Below are 26,586 nucleotides of genomic sequence, written 5' to 3'. Positions count from 1 at the left end.
GCTGAGTGTATTCTGCCTTGTTCTCACATAATGAATAGTTCTACCAAGGCAAAACAAAGAAGCAGGTTAGCCCCACAGAATTATATCAGAACTCAATGACTGCACATACCATATCAATCCCACTTAGCCAAGCCAAGCACTCTTTTTTTGTTGAACCCTCAGCCCCTTCTACTACCATTACCTCTTGAGGTGCATAGGTACCAAAGCCCAGTACAGGAATAAAGTGACCATCACTTAGTCACACTATCTGCTCTTTAGAATTCATGCTTCTCTGTCCTCAAACAAAGAAGATACTACTTCTGTCTTCATAGGATTGCAAATAAATGCTCCGCCCAGCCGCATCTATCTTGTAATGAGTAACTAATATGAAAGGAAAATAAAATATTTTCTCCGTTGTACTGGGAATGGGTGGGGATGGGAACAGAAGTGGTCAAGTGATTGGGAGGGGGGAGAGAGAGTACTGAAAGAGAGGACTGGAAAAGTGGGTCATTTCAGGGGTGAGGTAGAAGCATAGTGTAATAGAAACTCCCTTGAATCTTCAAGGATGAACCTAGCTATGACTCCTAGCAATGCAATATATGAAATCTTTACTGGCCATTTTGTGTAACAAGACAAGTTTTCCAGTAGAAGAACTGGGACATCAACCCAGCCACAAAAAAATATGACTCACAATTTATTTTTCCTGCAAGATATGTTGGGGCAATGGAAGTTCAGAGACCTTTTGAGAATGGCCAATCAATGATTGGTCAAACCTTAGACCCAAATAACAAGAGGAATGCCAAGCCCAACATTGCCTAAATGGTCAGGGTCCAGAAGCTGGATGGCTCAGAGACATAGGACTGAACCAAACACAACTAAAAAACAACAAAAACTGATCAATCCATTTCTAAAATCTCGCTATACTTATAGAGCTATGCCTGGTCCAAATGTCATCAGAGAGGCTTCCTCAGCAACTTATGGGAGTAGATACAGAGATTCATAGGCAGACATTAAGCAGAGGTTGGGAACTCGGCAGAAAACAGGGAGGAAGGATTGTAGGAGACAGAGGGTATGGAATAACAGGAAAATATAACCCACGGAATCAACAAAGCAGGGCTCATAGGGGCTAACAGAGGCTGAATCAGTAATCACAAAGTGCAAGAGTCTGAACTAGGTTATCTTCATACAGGCTATGGTTGTTTTTGTTGGACTCCTAATGGTAGGAGTGGGGTTATTCCTCCTACTGAGTTGTCCCATCCAGCTTTGAAATGAGGATTTATAACTAGTCTTATTGCACCATGCTATGCGATGTTCAATTGATATCACTGGGAAGCCTGCTCTTTTCAGAAAGGAAACAGAGGAGCAATGGATTAGGAATAGGTGAAGTCAGGATCTTGAAGGAGAGGAGAGAAGTTTTGGTTGGGATATACTGTATGAGAGAAAAAAAATGAAAAAGAAAATGACACTAATTTTGACAAAGGAAATGGATGGGAGAACTGATTATAATACATTACAGACTCAAAATCTAAATTTATAAATAAATCATTGATGCATCTTTGACCTAGCACAGTAGGGGTAACAAACCAATATCTAATTTGACTTAAGGCCACCTCCATGAGATGGAACTCCTACCCAACACTGCTTGGGTGACCACGAAACAAAGACCAGATAACCCAGATACTTAGTATAAGACCAAATACCTCTGGGTTTAAAAAGTAAAAAGTAGTGATAAAATTACTCCTAATGATATTCTGCTGTACTCATAGATCATTGCATAATTCAGCCAATATCAAAAGAACTTCCTCCTACAGCAGATGGGAACAAATACAGAGATCTGTACCTAGACAATACTCAGAGAGAAAGAGATCTTGGAACACACAGCCCTAAATGGGATGTCTCCATCAAATCCATCCTCTCTGAGCTCATGGAATCATGAGGAAGTGGAGACTGAATATAAGAGCCAGAAGGGATGGAGAAGAAAGAGTCCCTCTAAATCCGCTGAGCAATGCTCATACCATCTCACAGAAACTGAAGGAGCAGACAACTTCATCAGGTCCTCTACATATATATATATCCATCTTCCAGGTTGATTTTTGGGGACTCCTGAGTATGTGAACAAGTAGGTCTCTGGTTCTTGTGCCTCCTCTTGGGGTTTGCCTTGTTCAACTTCAATGTGATGGGTTTTGTTTGGTTTTATATTTTATTTTGTTATTTTTTATCTTTTAGAAGCCTGCTTTTTTCTAATTAGAGACAGAAAGGGGGTGGATACAGATGGGAATGGAGGAGAGAAGGAACTGGGAGGAGTAGAGGAAGAGAAAACTCTAATCAGATATATTGTATGAGAAAAAAAATCTATTTTCAATGACAGGGAAAAATAGTAAGAACATCAAAGAACATCCAAAAATAAAAATGTAAGTATTTTTAAAAAGTAATTGTTAACTTAGGAAAAAATAAAGAAAAGACAAATAAGAGGACTTGGAGTTTAGAGAGGAGTAGAGGAGTGGGGTTGATCTGGGAGGGGTCTGCGAAGAAATGAGGAATGAATATGATCAAAATACATTGCATGCATGTGTGAAATTAACAAAGAAATAATTTAAAATATTTTATTGGATTTAAAAGATTAACTATCACATTTCTAGTCATTACTTTATCTTATTTTAAATCTAAACTTTGTCTCTTTCTTCCTCATTCATTATTTATATTTATCTTTATATATATTTAATTTTCTCTTTAAAACAATTGATAGTCATGTCTTTTTATAATCTATCCTGTAATCCATCTTAAGTGCTATGCTTATATATTTTATATTTGAAGTTATTTTAGGCTATAATTGAAATAATACTTATGACTGTTGTTTCTATTTTACTTCTTATGGTATTGTTTTTTTACTCCTCTTTTTATCTTCTATTTTCCTCTGTATTCTTGGGTTCTAAGTAAATATTTTCCTTGCTTCTATCATTTTCTACTATGTTATGGGAATTCTGTCACCCACCCATTATCCAGCTGAGAAGAACATTTTGGTTCAAGAAACAGAGTTTTCTTTCATTGGGGATGTACATGACCCAGTAAAAGGTGGACGCTTTGGAGGAGAAACAAGAGACGGCAGGTGTAAGCTGTTGCTTGAGTCCCTGTTCAGGCTCCCCATTTACTCTTTAGTATTTGTACACAGATTTTACACTTTAATAAGCAGGAAAATGAATTCTTTAATGTCTGATGTCAAACGTGGCCAATAATTAGAGTCTGTCCTTCCAGCATGGCTGCTCTGCAGTCTGGTGGAGAATGAATATTCCCTTACACATTGCGTTCCCACACAGCCACTCTATGGACCAAATGCGCGTAACCCTCCCTGCCTTACGTATTCTGCCTTCCCAGGTGTAGACTCCAGACCCTCAGTTGTGCCACCATACAGGTTCTGCTTGGTGTGCACATGCACAGGAGCAGGATCTGTTCCTGCTACCTTGCACATTTGCTCAGGGTGCCGCTGCTCCCCCACTGCCTTATGGAATAGAATTTGGGTTCTACTCTACACAGGCACTGGGGCATCATCTGATCCAGTCACCTTGATCATTAGCCCAACATGCTAAACCTTAGCTACCTTGGGGCCATGCTGGCTTCACATGGTGGTCAAAGATCCACACATCTGAATACCTTTACACAATCCGGTCCTCCAAGAATCATCTCCCCCTGGTGGTCAAACGCCTTCAATGCATCTACATAACCCCATCTTCCAAGGATGAGAACTGGTAAGATACTTGGGAACTGTTAAGCAGTAAACTTGGCTATTAAACATTTTTTTTTAAAAAAAGAAAGCTGTGTAGGTGACAGTCTTAAAACCTTTCCCATGTTAAGTAATGAAAATATCACAATGCAAACAATTATGACTCAATTTACTGCTAGTATGGTTGGGATGTGAATAAAATAAATTAGGAGATAAACAACTTGGCTGGGACTGATATAATGTCAATCATAATGAAAATCGGGCTGGTATTTCATATTTTATCATTAAAATTGGTTTGATAAGTATATAAGACGTTGACTGATAATACGGAGGCCTTGCAAACAATTACTAAGGAGAGCAATACTGTAGAGGACCGAATTCGAACTGCATAGAAACTCTGTGCAGGGGTGACTAGAGGTAACATTCTCACTTACAGGCTTGGCAAACCACGTTGGGAGGAGGCAAACCTCCCCCATCAGTAGAGTGCCTTGCCAGTGGCCAGTCCTTGAGAACACAGATGTGCACTGTAGTTCAAAGGCTCTGATTACGTTGTGGTTTACCTTCTGATGAGGTGTTTTTACATATTATATTACAACAAGAGTTTTTCCCATAACACCGAGCTTTTTGTTTAGATTAGTTAGGGCACAGAACTCTTGAAATTAGTTGCAACCAAGTGACTAGTCTATGAAACTATTTTCATGTATTATGGGAACCTAGTTTGAATCATGACTTGAGTATTATAAAAGAGCACTGACTTTGCAATAAAGTATGCAGTTGTATCTCCTACTCTGCATCCCCTGTGTCCTGATTTCTGCGGCATTACCCAGGGTCATCCATAACCGAGGAGGTTGGGGAAGGGTCCCCAACACAATACAATATTCACCAATAAGATAAAAGCTTTAGGAATATTTACTGATAAAGAGAACAAAAGGATAATGATAATATGAAAACCTTAGAAAAACATGATTCAAAAGATACAAGTCTTAGAAAAGGCCACTATTGATAATATGCAAACCCTGCAAATGATTACAGAAAAATGATACCATTTTGACTGATAAATTACAAGCCTTAGAACAATTTATTAAATCAGATAATAAATATATTTAGACACAGATGGAAGAATTTAGAGAACCAACCTCATAATTACATTATGAAATTTCAGAGGAGCAGCCCAAGATTATTTTAAAAAAACAACCTTAATTTATCCAGTTACCATTCAAGAATCATCAATAGATGAAAGATATCCACAAGGCTATGCAGATGTTAACTGGGAACATACAGAAATGTTAGATTTGAAGACATTTAAAGAAACAATAGTCTCATATGTTTTGCATCCACCTTTTGTGAGGAAGATGTTAAATTCATGGGTCACTCCAAGCAGAATTATTCCAAAAGACTGGAAAGATTTAGTTACAGCAGTATTGGGATCTGCTCCTCAGTTACAATGGAATATGTGGTGAAGAGATGAAGCTAGGCCATCAAACAACAAGTTAGGGTTACAGGTTATGAGATTTCCCAAGATCAAATCCTTGGTGTGGGCCATTCTGCTGCTGTTCTTCAGCTTTGAATACTTGGGACAGTTTCAAGAATCAGGAAGGAGGATTGAGCCATTTAACAAAATTATATATGGCCCAAAAGAAGCCTTCACCAAACTTTTGCAAATATTGATTTCAATAGTAATTAGAATAATATCAGATTCAAAAGTTAGACAAATGTTAATTGAATATTTGATTTCTGAAAATGCTAATTCATAATGCAAAAAGTAATATGGCCTTTAATGGTAACCTCAGCACCCATAGTAGAATGGATCTGACATACAGTAAATATTGAGTGAGGTAATCCAGATGCCACCTCACTTTCTCAACTAAACATTTAACTTCCAGTATCATCCTTACATTCTTTATGTGACATCTGTCGCACTATCCTGTTACTATATATTTGTGTTTAAGATTTGTTAGTCCCAAGTAGCTTCTTCATGCATAGTTTATTTTAGCCAACTCTTCTCCTGGTCTCTCATTTCCCCTTACCCATTACTGTACTAAATTCTCATACCTTTCTGTCCCAAGTATTTGATCTCTCTAATTTCATCTATATTCTATCATTCTCCCTTCCTAAATACATACTGCTTACAGTGACGTTTCTAATTTTTTAATTTTCACATGAACTCTAGGTTTTAACCCACAAAGGTAGACCCACCTAAGATACTGAGCATGAAACATTTTTTGTGCCCTGGGTAACTTCCATTTAATATAATTTTCTCCAGTTCTATCCATTTACCTGAAAATTTTATTATTTCATTTTGTTGTGCCAAGAAAACCCTTAAAACTGATATACTTTGAGCAAAGTGATAGAATATAAAATAACTTTCAAAGTCAATAATCTTCTAATGACAAACGTATTGAAAAACAATTCATGAAAGCAATCCCATTCACAACACACATGCACAGGCGCACGAGCGCGTGTGCATGTTTGCTCATACAGACACCTAAGAGTAAACCTAACCAAGTAAAAAGTTTCTACAATGAAAACATTAAGATACTAAAAAATTGATGGAGGCACTCAAATATGGGAAGACTACCCATGTCTACGGATTGGAGAAATTAATATTATGAAATACCTATTTACCAAAAGTGGCCAATAGATGAAATGCAATCCCAATTAAGATATCAGAATGTTTCTTCATTGACATAGAGCATAGCAATCTTCAAATCTTTATAGTAGTATAAGTGACCAACAATAGACAAAGCAATCTTGAACAGAAAGAATATTGTTAGGCATATCAACATATCTGATTTGGTTTAAAATTGTGCTATAGAGTCATACTAACAAAAATTCCATGATACTGACAGATAATACACAAATAGAATAGAGGCCCCAGATATAATTCCATGCAATTGCAATTACCTTATCTTTGATAAACATGCTAAAATATATATTGGAGTAAAGACACCCTCTTCAATAAGTGCTACATAGAAAGCAGAATTTCAGCTTCATAAAAATGAAACTACATCCTTACCTCTCACCTTGTGCAAAACTCAATTCCAAATTGAGCAGAGACCCAATGTAGACCATGATAACTTGAAACAACTAGAAAAAAGAATAGGGAATAAATTTTAACTTAGAGATACAGGAACAATTTTCCAAAGAGGTCTTCTATTAGTTTGAGGGAAAATACCAGCAATTGACAAAAGGAGTCTCACGAAAGTAAAAGGCTTCCATACAGCAAACAAAGCTGTAAAATAAAGCAACAGCCCCTAGAATTGGAGAAAATCTGTAGTACTTAAATATATGGCTAGAAAAAAAATCCAAGAAAATAAACTGCTCAATGGTTTATGGAACTGAACAGCAAGTTCTCAAATGAAGAACTACAATGGTTAACAAACATTTTTAAAATGCGCAACTTTGTTATGCGCCAGAGAAGTGCAGATAAAACTGCTTTAAGGTTCCTTCTTATCCCAGTCAGAAAAACATCATGAATAACAGAAATAACAGTAAATGTTCACTTGGAGATGGGGAAGAGAGAATGCTACTATATTGCTGGTTGAAGTGAATAAACACTTTAGACCTCGTTCTCTGGGAATGACAAGATTAATGCCCCTGAACACAGCAACTGTGACCAATTGCAAAATACCAGAACAATATTTGGCCCTTTCGTATCCAGGTGCAGAGGTCAGGAGAGATTTATGGAGGCTCCATGCTACCCAAAGATACAAGGACAGTTACCAGTTTCTGGAGCGAGAAGAGAATTTTAGTTAAAATTTTTCCTACATTTTATTTTAATAATATTATTTCCTCTCCTTAACTCCTCCCAGAACCACCTATCTACGCACCCAACTTCATTCATTCTCTCTCTCTCTCTCTCTCTCTCTCTCTCTCTCTCTCTCTCTCTCCCTCCCTCCCTCCCTCCCTCCCCCCTCTCTCTCTGTCTGTCTCTCTGTGTATGTGTCTTTCTGAAAAGAGAAGTCAAAAAATAAAAATTAAAACAAGTAAGCTAACTAAACTAAATTAAGAGAAAAGAACCAAAGCAAACACAAATAAAAGAAAGAACACACACACAAAAAAAATTAGAATCTGTTTTGGTTTAATTTACTATATCTGGGCATGGAGTCTGCTGGCCTGGAGTGGTTTATGCACACAGTGACACACCATTGGAGAAAACTGATTTTCTCTTTTCCAAGAGATAACAACTACAAATAGCTTCTTGGTTAGGGATGAAAGTTTTTCTACTTTCTCTTTTCAGTGCTGGAAGTTTTTCTGGTTTTGAACCTGTATAGACCTTGTACATGCTCTCATGGTCACTGCCAGTTTCATGTACATAATCTCTGTTATTTTAGGAAAACACTGTTTTCTTGGAGTCATCTGTCACCAGTGGATGTTATAATCTTTCTTCCTCATCCTTAAAATGGATACCTAATCCTTGAGGGGAGGGGTTTATAAAGACATCCCATTTAGTGCTGAGTGTTCCAATGTCTCCTACTTTCTGCGCGTTGTCCAGTTCTCAGTCTCTGTGTTAATTATCATCTATTGAAAGAATAAGCTTCTCTGATGAAGGTTCAGTGATACACTAATCTATGAGTACAGCAATATAACTTTCGGAGTCATTTTATTGCCATGTTCATTTACCAGAATAATAGCAGATTTTTTTTCTCTCTGACAACCTATGACCTATGCACTTGCAGGTTCTTGTCCACTTTCACAATGCCAAATATGGGCCCTATATCATAATGTGGACTTGAAATGCAATTTTGAAAAAGTAACTGGCTATTTCCATAACATTTGAGCCATGGTTGCAACCATATATATTGCAGTCAGATAACTGGTTTGTCACTGGTTCAGAGTGGTGATTACTTTTCCCTATGGTAACATGCAAAGTACTTTCCAGTATCAGTAGGTTGATTTGTCCATGTGTTATGACAAGAATAATTTGTCTTCAGCAAAAGGGACATTATATTAATAAAAAAAATATTGTCTTTGTGTTGCTGTCTTTGATTCCCTTCTCAAAGAAACAGAAAGATATCACTATAGAAAACTACACCCAAAACTAAGATTTGTGGATACCAGTCCCAATGGATATATCTTCAAAGTACACTTGCACCCAAGGTTCAGGGAATATTGAAGAAGATGAGGGAGAAAGACTTCAAAAGTCAGAGGATTATGGAGTTTACTGTGAGATTGTATCTCCTAGCAATGTCAAAAGCTACACCAACAAGGTTTTACCAACATGACTGAACAAGGATAACACCAAAAGTCATTCTAAACTGAATAGAGAAAAACTCATGAGGCCTCAGCCCTACCCAAAGATCTATAGGTACCTTACAAAAGCTAGGAAAGTGAACCTTGGTGTTCCCCATGGAAAGATACACTAACTGTTTACTCAGTGACAATAGAAATTAATAAAAAGGGTCCATGAATTTAAAGGAGAATTGGGAGAGACATATTGGAAAGTTTAGAGCAGTGATTCTTTACCTGTTGGTCATGACACCTTTGGGGTTTGAATACCCTTTCACAGGGGTCACCTAAGACCATCAGAAAATGCAGATAGTTACATTACAATTCATAATAGTAGCAAAATTACAGTTATGAAGTAGAAAAAATAATTTTATGGTTTGCAGTCAGTACACATGATAAACTGTAGTAAGAGTCATGGCGTTAGGTTGAGACACACTGATACAAAGGGAGTAAAACAAACTGAGTAATGTATTTGTAATCTCAAACATTTTTTTAAAAAAAATAGAAAAGAAAAGAGAAAGAGAAAGAAAATCCTTACGTAAATTTCCTCCAGGAAAGACACACAGGACACACTATCATCTCCTTAAATTTGATTTTTAAAACATATGGGTATTGTTTTTAACAAGAAAAGCTGTCGAAATAATTTTTAAGAGTTTTATTTGAGCTTGAAATGACACACTTAAATTCTGCTTTTGCAATAGAAAGTAAGCAGCAAGTATACACAAATTACACTGTTTATGCAAACAGTTCAGGGGCAGCCACTGACCTTATCTGAAAGAAATGGTCAAAGGTCAAAGTTTCTGGACTTTAAAGCAGTTAGACTAGTAACAGGGCCTTGAGCAGACACATGACAGTAAGATTAATTAACTTTCTTTCAAGCAATCATTAACTCTGCATGAAAGGACTAAATATTGGCAGTAATGATATTTATACAGTATAATTAATTTATAAGTAAAACATAACCCATTTTACATAAGAGATTTTTCCTGGATCATTACATAAAATTCATGTCTCCTTTTAATACAAATATAATTATATTACTATGATAATTTATTAATATTTTGTTGTTATTGAAAATCTTATTTATATGTACAATGAAATATGAGCAAATCTATCTACTATTTCCCCCTACAACTCCCCTCTTTATCTACCTTAACAAGTCACTCTTCTAATTTATGTCTTTTTTCTTATATATAACACACTAAGTCCAATCAGTAATGTCTATATAAGCCATCCACTTGAACCTAGGAATCAACAAGTAAGTAGCCACATCCATATTTTAAAGTGTTTTACCCTCCCCTAAGCAACCCTCAACTAGAAATAGGTCCTCAGTAAATACAAATACAATTCTGGAGGTCAGAATGTTGTCTGCCCGGTCTTACATAGATATTATGTGGGAGGAGTCCAGAGATAGACAGTTTTGTGATTTTTTTCTAAATGGACTCAAATACTTCAACATATAGAAAAAGTCTCCTTCTAAGTAATGAATATTATAGTTATGAACAAATTACAGTAAAAAAGTTCTAAGATCTACTAAATTTGGATTATGGTTTGAATGTTGATTTGCTAAGAAACAAAAATTTGATGAACTTATACTTTTCAATTATTTTAAGAATGTTTGAGTCTTTTAGCATAAAATTATGACAATAATGCTGAATCTTGCCTTCCTCTCCTGACGTTCCTAGGTAAAAGTCCTTTTTATGGGGTACCTCATTCAGCCAATGGCCTTTGGGAGACTGGACCAGATGAGGTGTGGCCTTTGGGTACAAAAAAAGCACACAGGAGTGCCCACTCAGACTCTTCTTCCCATGTGCCACACCTAGATTGTAGACCCTATGTCCATTTCCTCCTTCTTATCCATGAGTTTCCCTTTTAATAAACAAAAAAATCCTTATTATACCCTACTCGGAGCAAGTGTGGGATTGTTTGATCTGCATTCTTCCCATCTGAAATGTTCCACTTCATCTGGCTGGCCAACATGGGGCTGAGTTTACATCAGCCTAGGCACATTTTTAACTACCTGTGGCCTACCTGCCACTGCCTAGGACCCCAACTTTTCCCCACAGCAGCCCACATTTTATTTTTTTAACATTGCAATCCCCATGGCATTACTCTGGGGGAAGCGCACAGAGCAAATAGTATGCGACTGACAGAAAGCCAAAAAAGACTCTCTGTGTGTATGGGATCACTTTAATTGTCCTAAAACAACTGCTCTTATTTTGTTAAACAAAGCATATTTATCAGTGTCTAAGTAGGTGACAATGTGTGCAGAATCCGTTTGGTACACTGCACAGAACCAGTGTGGAAAACATCCAGTCCATGTCAAAGGATACTGAAAAACTATCTGAAAGAATTCATACTGTTGAGTTTAACAATCAGAAATTGCTGAAAAGTTATGATAGGTTAACAGATAAGGTATCTTGCCAGGATGGCAATATGAATGCCATCCAAGTAATGACCAAGGATGAGACATTGGATTTATGGGGCAAATTTCATAAATTGGAATCATATGTCTAGAAAAAGGATCCAAAGCTAAATGAACAAATGAGAGCACTAGAGCAGCACACAGGACTGGAGATTCAGACTTTACAAAAGACATTGGAAAAATGATTTGAAACAATTTAAGTAATTATTGGAACTAATGATCAGGGAGCAAAGGTACAAGAACAGGATTTAGCCTTACTAGGACAAGTCAAAGTCAAGGATGACTTAGTCGGAGTTTTAGCTGCTTATCCAACAATCTTCTCTGGTGACAAAGGTCACCAGACATTCAGGCTATACAAGAAGACAAAGCAATTAGAACATTTTCAGAGTTACCAACAGCCCTACCTTTAAAATAGTTAACTGAGAAATCAAGATGGATTAAACACTGCCCTTTAACAGAAGAAAAACTACAGGCTTTAGAACAGCTGGTACATGAGCAACTAGATGCTCACCATATTGAAGAATCATGCAGCCCTTGGAATTCTCCTGTATTTGTTGTTGAAAAGAAATCTGTAAAATGGAGAATGGTGGCAGATCTAAGAGCTATCAACAAGGTAATTGAACTTATGGGACCTCTACAATCTGGAAATCCTTCGCCTTCTCTATTACCTAAGTTATGGCCTCTTACAGTTATTGATTTAAAAGATTGTTTTTTAAAAGAACAGAGAAACATTTGCCTTCATAGTGCCTACTTATAGTTATCAGCCTACTAGGAGATATCACTGGACCATTGTCCCATAAGCAATGCTCAATAACCCTACCTTGGGCCAATACTTTGTAAGTTAGCCATTGAAATAATACATAAACAATTTCATAATAAATAATTTACTATTATATGGATGACATTTTGCTGTCTCATTCAAATGCAATTATTTTAGAATAAATGTTTGAAGAAGTAAAGAAAGTTTTGTCTAAATGGAAATTACAATTTGCTCCTGAAAAGATGCAGAGAGGAAATTCTGTCAATTGCTTGTTATTAAATAGATATACAGAAAATTAGAACACAAAAGGCACAAATTAGGAAAGACTGATGCGGACTCTTAATGACTTTCAAAAATTGTTAGGAGATATTTCCAGTCTATGACAAGATGTTGGGATAGCACCTGATCTAATAATTCATTTAAACAAAACCATAGATGGTGACAATAAATAGTCTCAGGGAATTAACAGCTGAAGCTGAGAAAGAACTGACTGTTTTTAAAGAGAAAATACAGGAGGTTCATATTGATAGGGTAGATCCAAATCTTGATTACATTCTAGTCATAATGCCTTCCAGAATTTCCCCTACAGGAACTTAAATGCAGAGAGAAGGTAATATTTTAGAACGGATCTTTTTACCATATAAACCAAGTAAAAAAATTTAAAACTTATGTGAAAAAAGTCTCTGAATTAATCCCTCCTTCTGCTCTTCAATTGGACCTTGGGAGCTCAGTCTGTTGCTCTGATGAGGGACTTTGTCTCTATCTCCATCCATCGCTGGATGAAGATTCTATGGTGATATTCGAGATAATCAGTGTGTTAGTAGGGCAAGGCCAATTCAGGCACCCTCCATGACGGGGACTGAATGAGCATGCGACCAAACTGGACTCTCTGTAAGTGGCTGAAATGGGGGGAGGGGCTGATTAAGAAGCCATTGATAAAGAACCTTCATCTGGCGAGGTACGGAGATAGAGACAGAGACCCACAATGGAGCACTGAACTGAGCTCCCAAGGCCCAGATGAAGAGCAGAAGGAGGGAGAACATGAGCAAGGAAGTCAGGCCCACGAGGAGTGCGTCCACCATCGGAGATGGTGGGACTGATCTAATGGGAGCTCACCAAGGCCAGCTGGACTGGGACTGAACGAGCATGTGATCAAATCGGACTCTCTGAATGTGGCTGACAATGAGGGCAGACTGAGAAGCCAATGATAATGATACCAGATTTGGATTCTACTGCATGTACTGGCTTTTTGGTAGCCTAATCTGTTTGGATGCACACCTTTCTAGACCTAGATGGAGGGAGGAGGGTCTTGGACTTTCCACAGGGCAGGGCACCCTGACTTCTCTTAGGACTGGAGAACAAGGGGGAGGGGAAGGGGGAGTGGGAGGAAAATGGGAGGATGGGAGGAGGTGAAAGTTTTTACTCAAAAAAAGAACAAAAAGGAAAAGGTTTTCTATTACAGGGTAGTGAGTTAAGGCAATTATAAAGAGATGCCCTACTTGTTTATTCTACAACCAAACACTGCTACCTTCAGGGATTAACCCAAAGGGTACTCAAAGGAATGAAATCTGGCAGACGGATGTGTTCCACTTTACAGAATTTGTTGAAATAAAATAAGTACACCACACCATTGACAATTTTTCAAGTTTTCAATGGGCAACTGTCTTGAGCTCATAAGAGGCTTATATATTAATCACATATTTACTAGAAGTTATGGCCATCGTGGGTATACCTGCACAAGTGAAGACAGATAATGGTCCAGCATATGTCTCTAAGAAAAGGAAACAATGTTTCGCTTATTATAATATAAACTATATTACAGGTATGCAAAACAAAACTACAGGGCATACAGTTACAGAAAGATCAAACCAAACTATCAAGGATATCTTAAACAAAGTGAAAGGGGTAGAAAATACCCTAAAGGAATAGATTGCCTGAGGCTTTATTAACATTGAATTTTCTTAATGCTAATGAAAGAGGAACAACAGCAGCAGGAACACATTGAATAATAGAAAAAAACTTCTGAATTAAATTAGTTGGTATATTTCAAGAATGTGTTGACCTCAGAATAAAAACCATGAGATGTGGGGGAAGGGGTTTTACTCTTGCTTCCACAGGAGAAGAAAAGCTATGGATACCATCAAAATTAATAAAGATTCCTTTTGAAAATGATAAACCTCTTGAGAAAGAGAAATGACAGCTCATGCAGAGGGGTGACTAGCACACTGTTGGTAAGAAAACCTCATAAAGGTTGGGGCAGGGTTCTGTTCTTGTCATTGCAGGAAAATACTCATCTTCAAAAAGTCAAGAGACCCTGGACTTATGGATGCCTAAAAAGGAAAAAATAACTATCCAGAAAGGATCATCAAGCAAAAAGGAATATGACTTATGGGGACAGATTATCTGAGGGTAAAAATTCATTTTATATAGTGAGTAATAAACTCACTTAAAAATTAAAGCTGACTTTGGAGTTAGAAAATGGCTATCCTTCTCTAAATCCAAGCATGTTATTAAAAGGAAAATTCAGGGTTTTTGTCTCAAGTCAGGAGCCATCTAGTATGGGACAGAAAGAAGAAAAATTTTAGGAAATATTTTACATTTCTCTATATTAATTTTGTCTATATCATCTCTTTCATTGAATATATGTTTATATGAATATGTTTAAGTTTTTCACAATGAACAATAGATTTTCCTGCAGTACTCTGTGAAGTTTCCAGGAAGAAGATGGGGCCCCATAACAATAACCCCACATGGTTGATATTACATCATGATGCTGATAGTGCTACTATAAGACAAGTTTTGAATACCAGTTGCTCAAGATGGTCCAACTCATTTAGCTGAAATGGTGGACCTTCTTACAACTTTCTGGCCAGAACGCCAAATAAGAACATTGGAAAAACCCTATTGACTACTCAGAGAAGATCTGCAATTATGCCAAACTGTAATCTTGAAACTTAACCATTATTTAGCTTTACAGGATTCCATAATAGCTGGGAGTAATTTTAGCAGCAATGGTCCTTCTCCAAAAAAAGTTAGGAGACAACATTTAAGGGCCGATGATTACTGGTGTAGGGATGGGGTTGTGGTGAAAATTATGTAGGCTAAGAGATCTCTCTGGAAAAAGGGAAATTGAATGAGATAATAGGTATATTGTGTGAGCTTACTCACACTAATAATGATAATAGTGAGTAATGGAGTGAATACTTGTGAGCTATTATTTATTAGACAATTTACATTGGTATAGATTCTTGTATATTGATATAAATTCAAATTATATTTGTTATATTGGATATACTCTTATTTCTATATAAAATATTTGTACACCTATGCAAAATTATTTATTCATATTGTATTCATGCATGTTTTAACTCTGTTTAAGACATTTTATATATTGATACAATTTTAGGATATATTTATCATATTGCATTATACATTTCTACCTCTGATATGGTGTATGGACTTTAAAATTTGGGTCTAAGAATATGTTGCTTTGGAAAAGAGGTTATGCTTTTATTTCCACAGAAGATGAGAACCTGTGGATTTCTTCCAGACTAATGTGTATTGATGGACTAAGATACCCCGAAAGGTCACTGTGAGCCCCCCAAAAAACTTTGCCCAACCAAAAGCAGGAACCATTTTGGAAAGAACTATACCCAAATTTCCAAATATTGTTTATAAATGTTTGTTTGCATTTAAAACAGGATATGCTATAAAGATGAATACCTTGTATTGGTATAGATCTTTGTTTATTGATACAAATTTAAGGTCAATTCGTTATATGTATATTTCTGCTCTTTTTTAAGTTATTGTATTTGTGCAACTCTTTAAAAATGTAATCCATAATTAAGAAATACATGTTAATAAATAATCATGTATAATAGTAAAACTTGTAGTCATGTTGCTTATATTTTCTAGATATGTAGAGATATATTTCAGTTAGATAGGTATTATTCAAACCTTTCAAAGACTAGCAGAATATGGCTTTTTAAATGTTTTAAGAACTTAAGACTTTTCATGACAATGAGACACAGCTGATCCTGGCAGCACCAGTCTACTTTAAGAGGATGATGGGCATCAGAGAGGCTCCTTATGGAGTTGGTTAGCCATTTCAGTAAGAAACTGCTCCTGACTGGATTGCTTGATATTGTGCTGTATGAGCTGGACATGCAGGACTCACAGAAAAATGACTGCTGAACTTGCCTAAAGGTGAGATGGTTCTTCAGGGTTTCTGCTTCATGAAAGAGTCTGCCAGGCATTCCACAGGACACAGATGAAAGTGACTGAAAAACTGCCAATATAGGTGGAACTCTCTTTGAAATTTCCTGCTTCCTGGAAAAGTGTGATGGATACTATGGGTCTGTGGGCTAAAGAGTGGATGCCCCAATGGTACAGAAGATCTTTGGGTAACTTTCTAGGTAGCAAGATCTCTCTGTCAATTCTAGAGTTTTGGAAGTTATTTACAATACACTTTCTGTTCACTTAGGGAATGTATATCCTCTGGAGTCTTTGACAGAGTCAAAGAATAGATAGTTATAATCATAATTTTCCTTAGTTGTGACAAAAGATAAAGTAGATATAAATGTTGCCTTTTACCTGTTTTGTTATATGTAATTTTATTCTATTAAAGTTAAAACTTTTCTTTTTATTCATACAAAAATGGGGAGGTATGTGGAATTCCCTCCTGTATACTGTAAATATGTTTTATTGCCATTGGTTAATAAAGAAGCTGTTTTATGCCAATGGCTCAATAGATTATAGCCAGATAGGAGAAGAGAGAAAGATAGAGTAGGTGGAGTCAGGGAGAAGCCATGTTCTAATAAACCAAACTTCTAAATGGCCAACATTGAGTATTTGCTTTGAGAAGCACAGGATTACCTCAGAACAGAAGAGTAACACTCCACTTGCCATTGATGAACAATTATATCCAGTAACTTGACCACAATGATGTCTGTGCACATTGTTTCTTTTGACGTCTGGGACAGATGTGCTACAGATATAATAGACCATGATGCAAGCCCAGACTACTATACTAAGCAAAGCTTTAATCACCATCAATGTAGAAAACAGGATATTCCATTACAAAACCAGATTTAAACAATGCATATCCTCAAACAAAGCCCTACAGAAACTACTAGAAGGAAAACCCCACAAGAATGCAGGCAACAGATAACCTCATACCAACAAAACCCTAATAAGAAAAAAACACAAACTACCATCAAAAAATAAGCAGGTGAAGTGTAAAAGAGATGTTGCTAAAGGTTATATTTAATATCAAACCTGACAAACCAGGTCAACCAGACAGAAACTTAACAGAGAAATAACAGACGTCATTACTCAAATGGAGTTAACAGACATCTATAGAATATTTCATCCAAACAAAAAGGAATATACCTTCTTCTCAACACCACATGGAACCTACTCTAAAATTAACCATATAAAAATTAACAAAATAAGAAATGAAAAGGGGGACATAACAACAGACACTGAGGAAATCCAGAGAATTACTAGGTCATATGTCAAAAACCTATACTCCACAAAATTTTAAAAATTAAAAGAAGTGAACAATTTCCTGAATAGGTACCACATACCAAAATTAAATCAAGACCAGGTGAACAATTGAAATAGAACTATAACCTGCAAGAAAATAGAAACTGTTGTCAAAAGCCTCCCAACAAGAAGGAAAGGAAGGAAGGAAGGAAGGAAGGAAGGAAGGAAGGAAGAAAGAAAGAAAGAAAGAAAGAAAGAAAGAAAGAAAGAAAGAAAGAAAGAAAGCTGCCCAGGGACAGATGGTTTCAGTGCAGAATATTACCAAAACTTCAAAGAAGAGTTAATACCTATGCTCCTCAAAGTGTTCCACATAATAGAAACAGAAAAAAAAATTGTCAAACTCTTTATGAGGCTACAGTTACACTGATACCAAATCTTGACAAAGGCACAACCAAGAAAGACAATTACAGGCCAATCTCATTCATGAACATAAAATACAGGAAAACCTAACCCAAGAACACATCAAAATAATCCACCACCATGATCAATTCAGTTTCATCCCAGAGATATGGAGATGGTTCAACACACAAAAATCTATCATTTTAATCCACCATATAAATAAACTGAAAGAAAGAAACCATATGATCATCTCATTTTATATATATATATATTAACTTTTACCTAAAACCAGAGATATGAAACCTCAGTTCTGTTATGAAGTGCACCAGATTGGACAGGCCAATCTGAGGTACAGCAGTGTTTGGTTCTTCCCTAGGTCTCTGGGAAATCCAGTCTCTTGTTCCTGGCCATCCAGGTAGTGTAGAGCATGGGCTCCCTCTTGTGGTATGGCCCTCCTGTTAAACCAGATATTGGTTGGCTACACCCACAAGTTCTGTGTCACCATTGATTTCTCCAGCAGGTCTTGGACTCCAAATGCCAAATGCTGCCAGTTAGCCCCTCACCACTGTCCAGCTCTGCCTTCAGGCAGTTCCTTTGGCACAATCCCCTGTGTGCATTTTGCAGACAGCCAGAATCTCTCTCTCTCTCTCTCTCTCTCTCTCTCTCTCTCTCTCTCTCTCTCTCTCTCTCTCTCTCTCTCTCTCTCTCTCTCTCATTGTTTGTGGGCTTTCTCTGGACCTCTTCTTTAAGCTTCTGCCACACTAGGTAGCTGCCACGGTACCCACTCATGCTTCTACTGTTGTTGCCACTGCCATAGACTCTCAGCTCACTATAGATTAGCAGTTGCAGTTGTCATCAGCCAGGCTGTGCACCACCTGTATTCTCTGTGCAGATGTCCTTAACAGTGGCAGTCAGTTTCACACTTTACCACCATCCTCAGTGGATTTGCTGAGACAATTGGCAATTCTCAATGAAGGGAATTAGTTTTTTTAAATGGAGAGATTTCTCCCATATTAAAAAAAAGTGGCCGGGCGGTGGTGGCGCACGCCTTTAATCCCAGCACTCGGGAGGCAGAGGCAGGCGGATCTCTGTGAGTTCAAGACCAGCCTGGTCTACAAGAGCTAGCTCCAGGACAGGCTCTAAAGCTGCAGAGAAACCCTGTCTCGAAAAACAAAAAACAAAACAACAACAAAAAAAAACAAGTGAAAAACACTATTCTAATGGAGAGAGTAAGGTCTCTGTATTATTCCACAATTAATGATTTAAAAATAAAACAATTAAATGAGGAGATAAGGATCTTAACTGGTATTTATGCAATGTCAATTATAAACATTAATTTGGTAATCGTTTTGTTCCTAAAAGAGTTGATATGAATGCTGTGTTGATTGATATGAGTGACAAGATACGAGCCTTAGTAAAAGTTGCTAGAGAAAATAAAATATTCTGACTGATAATTTACAAACCTGAAGAGATATTCAGACAAAGAAAGAGGAATTGAAAGAAGGATCAAGGTTTTTATATTATAAAATTAGAGGGGAATATCTCACAGTTACCAAACAACAAACCTTAATTAATCCAGTCACCTTACAGGAACAACTACCAAATGACATATCTCCACGGCTGTGTAAGAGCTGAGTGGATTCCTGTGGAAATGTTAGATTTGAGGAAATTTAAGGAAATGATAGTGTCGTGGTATGAATTCACCTTTTGTGAAGAATATGTTAAATTAATGGTTAACTAGTGGCAGAATTACCCATAAGACTGGAGATACTTGATTATAGCAGTAATGGAACCTGATCCTCAATTGTCACAGAGGACCTGGTGGAAAGATGAAGCTAGGACCATTGAACAATGAAGTATGGCTAGAGGTATTGAATTCCCAAAACAAACTTCTCAGAAAGGACAATATGCTGATGTACAAAGGGTTCTTTTTACAGATTGACTTCAGCTGTAAATAAAATGATACCAAATTCAGAAGCTACACAAATACTAATTGAATCTTTGATTTTTTAAAATGCTAATTCAAAATGAAAATGGATAATACCAGATTTAAAGGCAAGACCAGTACCCATAGAGAAATGGATAACATACAGTCAATAGTAAATGTCATAACCAGGATGATAATAGGACAGGTAATTTCCATAGACTTGAAATAAAAATAAAATGTTAGGTATTTTAATTGTGGTAAACAAGGTCAGTTAAAAGGGGATTGTAGACAGGCCATTCCTACAAACAATGTTTATTCCAGTAATAACTCAAACAGAAGGCTCTTACCTTCTGGAATATGCAGAAAGTGTGACATTGGACCCAAGAATGCAGATCAACAAGGAACATATAAGGTACCCTTTGCCATTGGGAAATACATAGGTGACTAATCTTTTAATGCTTTGATTTTGACCAAATGTTTTGACTCTTTCTTAAGGTATAAATATTTGCTCAAAATTTATGAAGTTTATATACACACACTTTCTATGATGATATTAATGGTTATATAGAGCACTAACTAACTCTAGAAAAAGGTTTCATAATTTCAGGTTTGAGTCTCTATTTGTTATCTAGAAATTAAAATATTTCAATACCATATTCTATAGTTTATTGAAGTGGTTGAAAATTACTATCTATGCAGAATGCAATCTCCATGTACCTAAAACACCTGATTAGTCTAAATATAATTATGACAAACATGGATGGTTATTGACTTATAGTACTTAATACCTGTATAGCTAAAAGACTAAGACTTCATCTTAGAATATTAAACAATGTTTAAACAACTGTGTAGCAAATAAGGACAATGACCTCAAAATGTAAACAATGTATAAGTATTTTGGCCAGAGGCAGAATATTACAATGCAATATGATAAATACATTCTGAAATTGTATCAATATACAAAATGTCTTAAACAGAGGTAGAAACATGCATGTATACAATATGACAAAATAACTTTGCATAAGTGTACAAATATTGTAAACAAAAATAGGAGCATATTCAATATAAAAATATAATTTGAATTTGTATGAATAAACAAGAATATATACAAATGTAAATTACCTATAAATAATAACTCACAAGTATTCACTTTATTACTCATTATTACTATTAGTGTGAATAAGCTCACACTAATCTACCTATTATCCCACTCAATTTCCTTTGTTTTCTTTAGTGAGATCCCTGAGCCTACAAAATTCCCACCCAAACCCCCAACCCTATACCAATTATAATCAACCCCTAGTTGAATTCACAAACCCTGAGGACAAACTTTGTTTGGAAAAGGGCTGTTGTCTTCTAGAATTACTTCCAGCTGTCGTGGTTGTGATATCCTTTCTATGGAACCCTGTAAAACTAAAATGATGGTTAACTTTCCAGATTACTGTCTGATAAAATTGCAATTGGTTTCTGAGTACTCAATTGGACTTTTCTAAAATTCTTAATTAAAGTTCTGGCCAGAATTTTGTAAGAAGGTGCACCATTTCAAATAACCAAGTTGGAACCATCTTGAGCAGCTGGTACCCAAAACCAGTCTTGTAGTAGTACTATCAGCATCATGATGTCATATCCACCAGGTAGAGTCATTATTGTGGGCCCCATCTTCTCCTTGAAAACTTCAAAATTGCTGCAGAAAATCTCTTTTTATTGTGGAAGACTTAAATATTATTCACATAGACATATATTTAATAAAAGGTACAATATAGATTAAAATAGATATAGAGAAAAGTAAAATTTTTCCTAAGATATTTCTTCTTTCTGTTCGATACCAGATGGTTCCTGAAATGAGATGGAAACTCTAAATTTTTCTTTTAACCACATGTTTGTATTTAGAGAGGTATAACCTAACTACAAAGCCAGTTTTGATTTTAAAGTAAGTTTATTATTCTATTGGTTAATAGATAAAAATATATATTACAAAGAATGAAATTTTTCCCTGTACACATTAGTTATATTTCTCTTTGCTTGTTGATTCTTTCTGGATAGTAATCCTTTCCTTTTTAGGCATCCAAACATCCAGGGTCTCTTGACTTTTTGAAGATGAGTATTTTCCTGCAAAGACAAGAACAGAACCCTGCCCCTGCTCTTATGAGGTTTTCATACCATCAGTATGGTTGTCACCTCTGTGCATGAGCTGTCAATACTCTTTCTCAGGTTTATCCTTTTTAAATTGAATCTTTATTAATTTTGATGGTATCCATAGCTTTTCTTCTCTTGTGGAAATAAGAACAAAATCTCTTTTCCAATGAAGCACATCTTCTGGTTTCCATTCTGAGGTCAACACATCCTTGAAATACACCAGCTGATTTAATTCAGAACATTTTTCTGTTATACATCTCTCTGCTGCCATTGTTCCTTTTCCATTAGCATTAAAAAATTCAAGATTAATAAAGCATTAAACAATCTAAAGCAATCTATTTCTGAGGGTATTTTTCATCCCCTTTCTGTTTGTTTAACATATCCTGTATAGTTGGATTTGATCTTTCTATAATTTACTGGCCTGGATTGTTTGGTATACCAGTAATATGCTTTATATTATAGCAAGCAAAAAACTGTTTCATTTTCTTAGAGACATATGCTGTATCATTATCTATCTTTATTTGTGCAGGTATGCCAATAATGGCCATAATTTCTAATAAATATATGATTACTGAATCAGTCTTTTTCTGAGTTCAAGGTAGTTGCCCATTGAAAACCTGAATAAGTGTCATTGGTGTGATGTACACATTAAATTTTCCAAATTCTACAAAGAGGAACACATCCATCTGCCAGATTTTATTCCTTTGAGTACCCATTGGATTACTCCATGCAGGTAATCATATTTGGTTATAAAAAGAGCAAGTAAGACATTTATTTTTAATATTCTTAGCTTGTTTACATGTAATTGAAAACTCTTTCTTTAAACCTTTGCTGTTAACATGATGGTTTTTATGAAATTCTGATACATTCAGTATACTTTCAATCAATAACTGATTAATTTCTGCAATATATTTTGCTGAAGACCTGGCAGGCACAGATGGAATTGGATTTCTTTTATGCATATGGGACAAAGATTATCCCTGACTATATCTTGAACCTGAGTAAATAATGAAGTCAATTCTGTATCATCTGGTATAAATTCAGCAGTTTCAATATGCAAGACAACACTTTCTTCATATTGCATATCAGGAGCTATTTTGAGAGATTCTCTAAAATCTTTCAGTACTGTAAAATAGCATATGACTCTGCCTTTTGGACAGAATTATAATGGCTTTGTTCTATCTTACTTAAATCTTCTAATTTGTAACCTGCCTTTCCTTATTTATTTGCATCATTATAAAATGTTCAGGCTGATGTTATTGGTACATCTCATACAATTTGGGGAAGGATCCAGTTAGTTCCCTTTATAAGGATAATGCTATCATTTTTGGAATAATTGATATTAATCTTTCCTAAGAAATCAGCACAAGCTCTTGCCAGGGTTCATGATCTTCCCATAATTTTTTTTAATTTTATCAGTCATAAAAGGCACTGTAATCTCAGCTGGATCTACACCTGCTAATTGACAAAGTCTCAGTTTTTTTATAATTAATTCAAAAACGTTTCCACATAAGTTTTTAACTTTTTACTTGGTTTACGTGGTAAAGAGATCCATTCTAAGATAATACTTTCCCTCTGAATTAAAACTTCTTTAGGGGAACTTCTGGAAGGCAATATGACTAGAATGCAGTTAAGATGTGGATTCACCCTATACACAGGTGACTCTTGCAATTTCTCTAACAATTAATTCTTTCTCAGATTCAGCTGTTAGTTCCCTTGGATTATTTAAATCTTTGTCACCATCTAAGGTTTTGTTTATTAGATCAGATGTTATCCCAACAGCCATTCATAGACTGGAAATGACTCCTAACAGTATTTGAAAGTCTGTAAGAGTCCACAATTGGTATCTCATAATTTGTGCCTTTTGCATTCAAATTTTCTGTAAACCTGTATTATAATCTACATAATTGACAGAATAATTGAGTATGTTTGACTCAGAGAGAAAAACGTCATTCATGTAATAGTAAATTATAGATTTAGGAAATTGTTTACATATTATTTCACTGACTGACTTACAAAATATTGGCACAGGGTGGGGTTATTGAGCATTCCCTATGAGAGGACAGTCCACTGATATATTCTAGTAGGCTGAGAATTATTATATGTAGATACTATGAAGGCAAATTTTTCTTTGTTCTTTTCTTGTAAAGTTATAGTGAACAATTTTTTAAATCAACAACTATAAGAGGCCATCATTTAGGTAATAGAGAAGGCAAAGGAATTCCAGATTGTAGAAGGCACATAAATTGAATTACCTTATTGACAGCTCTTGGATATGTTACCATTCTCCACTTTACAGATTTCTTTTCAACAACAAATACAGGAGAATTCCAAGGACTGATTAATTCTTCCATATGGTGAGTATTTAGTTGCTCCTGTGCCAGTTGTTCTAAAGCTTGTAGTTTTTTCTTCTCTTAAAGGCCATTGTTTAATCTACATTGGTCTCTCAGTTAACCATTTTAAAGGTAGGGCTGTTAGTAACTCTGAAAATATGCTAGTCACTTTGTGTTCTTATATAGCCTGAATGACTGTTGACCTTCTTTCATAGAACCTTATAATATCCAGAAACATGAGTTTTTGGACTGCAGGAATGTTAATCTGGGTGTTCCATTGCTACAGCATCTCATCATTCCATAAATTCACTGCTATATTAGCTACATACAGCCACAGCCTTCCTTTCTATCATTCTGGCCCTATGCATTCAACCCATATTGTGCTTTGTTTCACTTGAGACAGGGTTTTAATTCCTAGGAATTGAACATCTGCCTCTTGAAGAGGCTAATTTGGCTGCCAAGATTCTTGAGTAATGATAGTCACATTCACACCTGTGTCCAATTACATTATTTGTATGTACTCTTAGCTTTGATCATTTATAGAAGTCCACCATAATATATGCTTCCTTTTTCAAACTGGAGCTTTTGATTCATTCTCCATGTCTATTACATCATCCAGAAGAATATGTTTGTTTGTTTTTTTTAACAGTAGGCACTGGATTTTTAAAATTTTTCCTAGTGAGTCATGTTTTCCACAGTGAATGGGAACTGGATCACATTTGACATGGGGGCATGTGATAGGTTCCAAAAAGAGTTTCCCAATGGTATCTGGTTGCCTTGGTCTTCTTTTGTTGATCTATATTCATTGGTCCATTGTCAGCCTTTGCCACACATCTTACATAGTCCATAAGTTTGAGAACTTTTATTATTGTCAATCCCAGAGGAGATATTATTTCTAGGAATTTCTTGCCTACAATCACTTTTCAAATACCCTATTCTACCACAATTAAAACATTTGGTATTTTGGTGTCTTCTCATCCCATTGGAAATTGCTTCTCCTAATACCTAAGCCCCAGTATTATAGTCTAATATCTCATCATTGTTGTATGCAGGATCCATTCACCCATTGATGTTGATCCAACATTTAAAGGCCCAAGTATCTTTTTGCATTAGAAGTTGGTATTTTTAAAAGCCAGAGATTCAACAAATACACATCTAGCTTCTGGGTCTGTTAGTTCTATTTATATAGCCTTAATTAATATCTGTAAAAAGTCATTTAAAAGTTCTCTCTAGCCCTGTTTAACCATAGTATAAGATTCAATTTTTTTCTGGTCATTGAGTCCTGTACTAAGCATTTAAGGCTGCTGTGTGGCATAGGGACAAGATGTGTCCATCATATAAAACCTGGTCATTTGGATTTGCATAATAACCCTTGCCAAGAATTTGATCTTGGGAAACCTCAGATTCTTTTGTTTTTCCCTGTTGTTCTAAATTTTTTATCTCTTCTCACTAATAGCACTTCCATAGCAGCTCTGGTTCATATTTGAGAACCACTAAAACTGATTAGAATCAATCATGTGGAGTTATCTTATTTCTTGAGGCCCATGTTTTCACCATTTCCCTAACAAATGGTGAATGCAGCCATAAGATACTTTCGCTTGTTTAATTTTCTTTAAATCACTCATATCTATAGGTTGTCATTTACATTCTTTGAATCCTTTAGGGTTTTCAGTACTTGATGGCTTGTCAGAGGAATTACAGGGTATATACCTAGAACCCTGAGCAAGTCATCCCTGACTTTGACATATACTGATGAGGCTAAATCCAGTTCTTGTACCTTTTCTCCGTGCTCATCTGTTCTGATAATTTCCACAATTGTTTCAAATCTTTTTACTACTGTCTTTTGTAAAGTCTGAATCTCCTGTCCTGTTAAAAGTTCTAGTGTCCTCATTGATGCATTTAACTTCTGGTTTTTAGTCTGCATATATGATTCCAAGGTATGAAATTTTTCCAATAAAGATAATGTCTCATTCTTGGACATTATCTGGATGGCATACTTATTGCTTTCCTGGAGGGATACCATATCTGTTAACCTATCAAAACTTTTTAACAGATTTTGATAGTTAAATTCAACAGTATGAATTCTTTGAGATTATTTCTCAGCACCATTTAACATGGATTGAATTTTTTCTATAATTAATGTTTTTCTTTTCAATGGTATTAATTTTTTCAGCTGTCTTTTCATTATTAGTC

At 35.8% G+C, this 26,586-nt stretch overlaps 1 long non-coding RNA gene across 1 annotated transcript; it reads left to right on the top strand.

Moving 5' to 3' along the window:
* The first annotated feature begins 22,584 nt into the window (after positions 1-22,584).
* Positions 22,585-24,746, top strand: LOC119817895. The gene is made up of 3 exons (XR_005285957.1): positions 22,585-22,793; positions 23,656-23,718; positions 24,360-24,746. It is a non-coding gene; the product is annotated as an uncharacterized LOC119817895 (long non-coding RNA).
* The last annotated feature ends 1,840 nt before the right edge of the window (positions 24,747-26,586 follow it).

Source organism: Arvicola amphibius, chromosome 6, assembly GCF_903992535.2.
Source record: "Arvicola amphibius chromosome 6, mArvAmp1.2, whole genome shotgun sequence".
Classification (NCBI taxonomy): domain Eukaryota; kingdom Metazoa; phylum Chordata; class Mammalia; order Rodentia; family Cricetidae; genus Arvicola; species Arvicola amphibius.
This window is presented reverse-complemented; position numbering and strand designations above follow the sequence as displayed.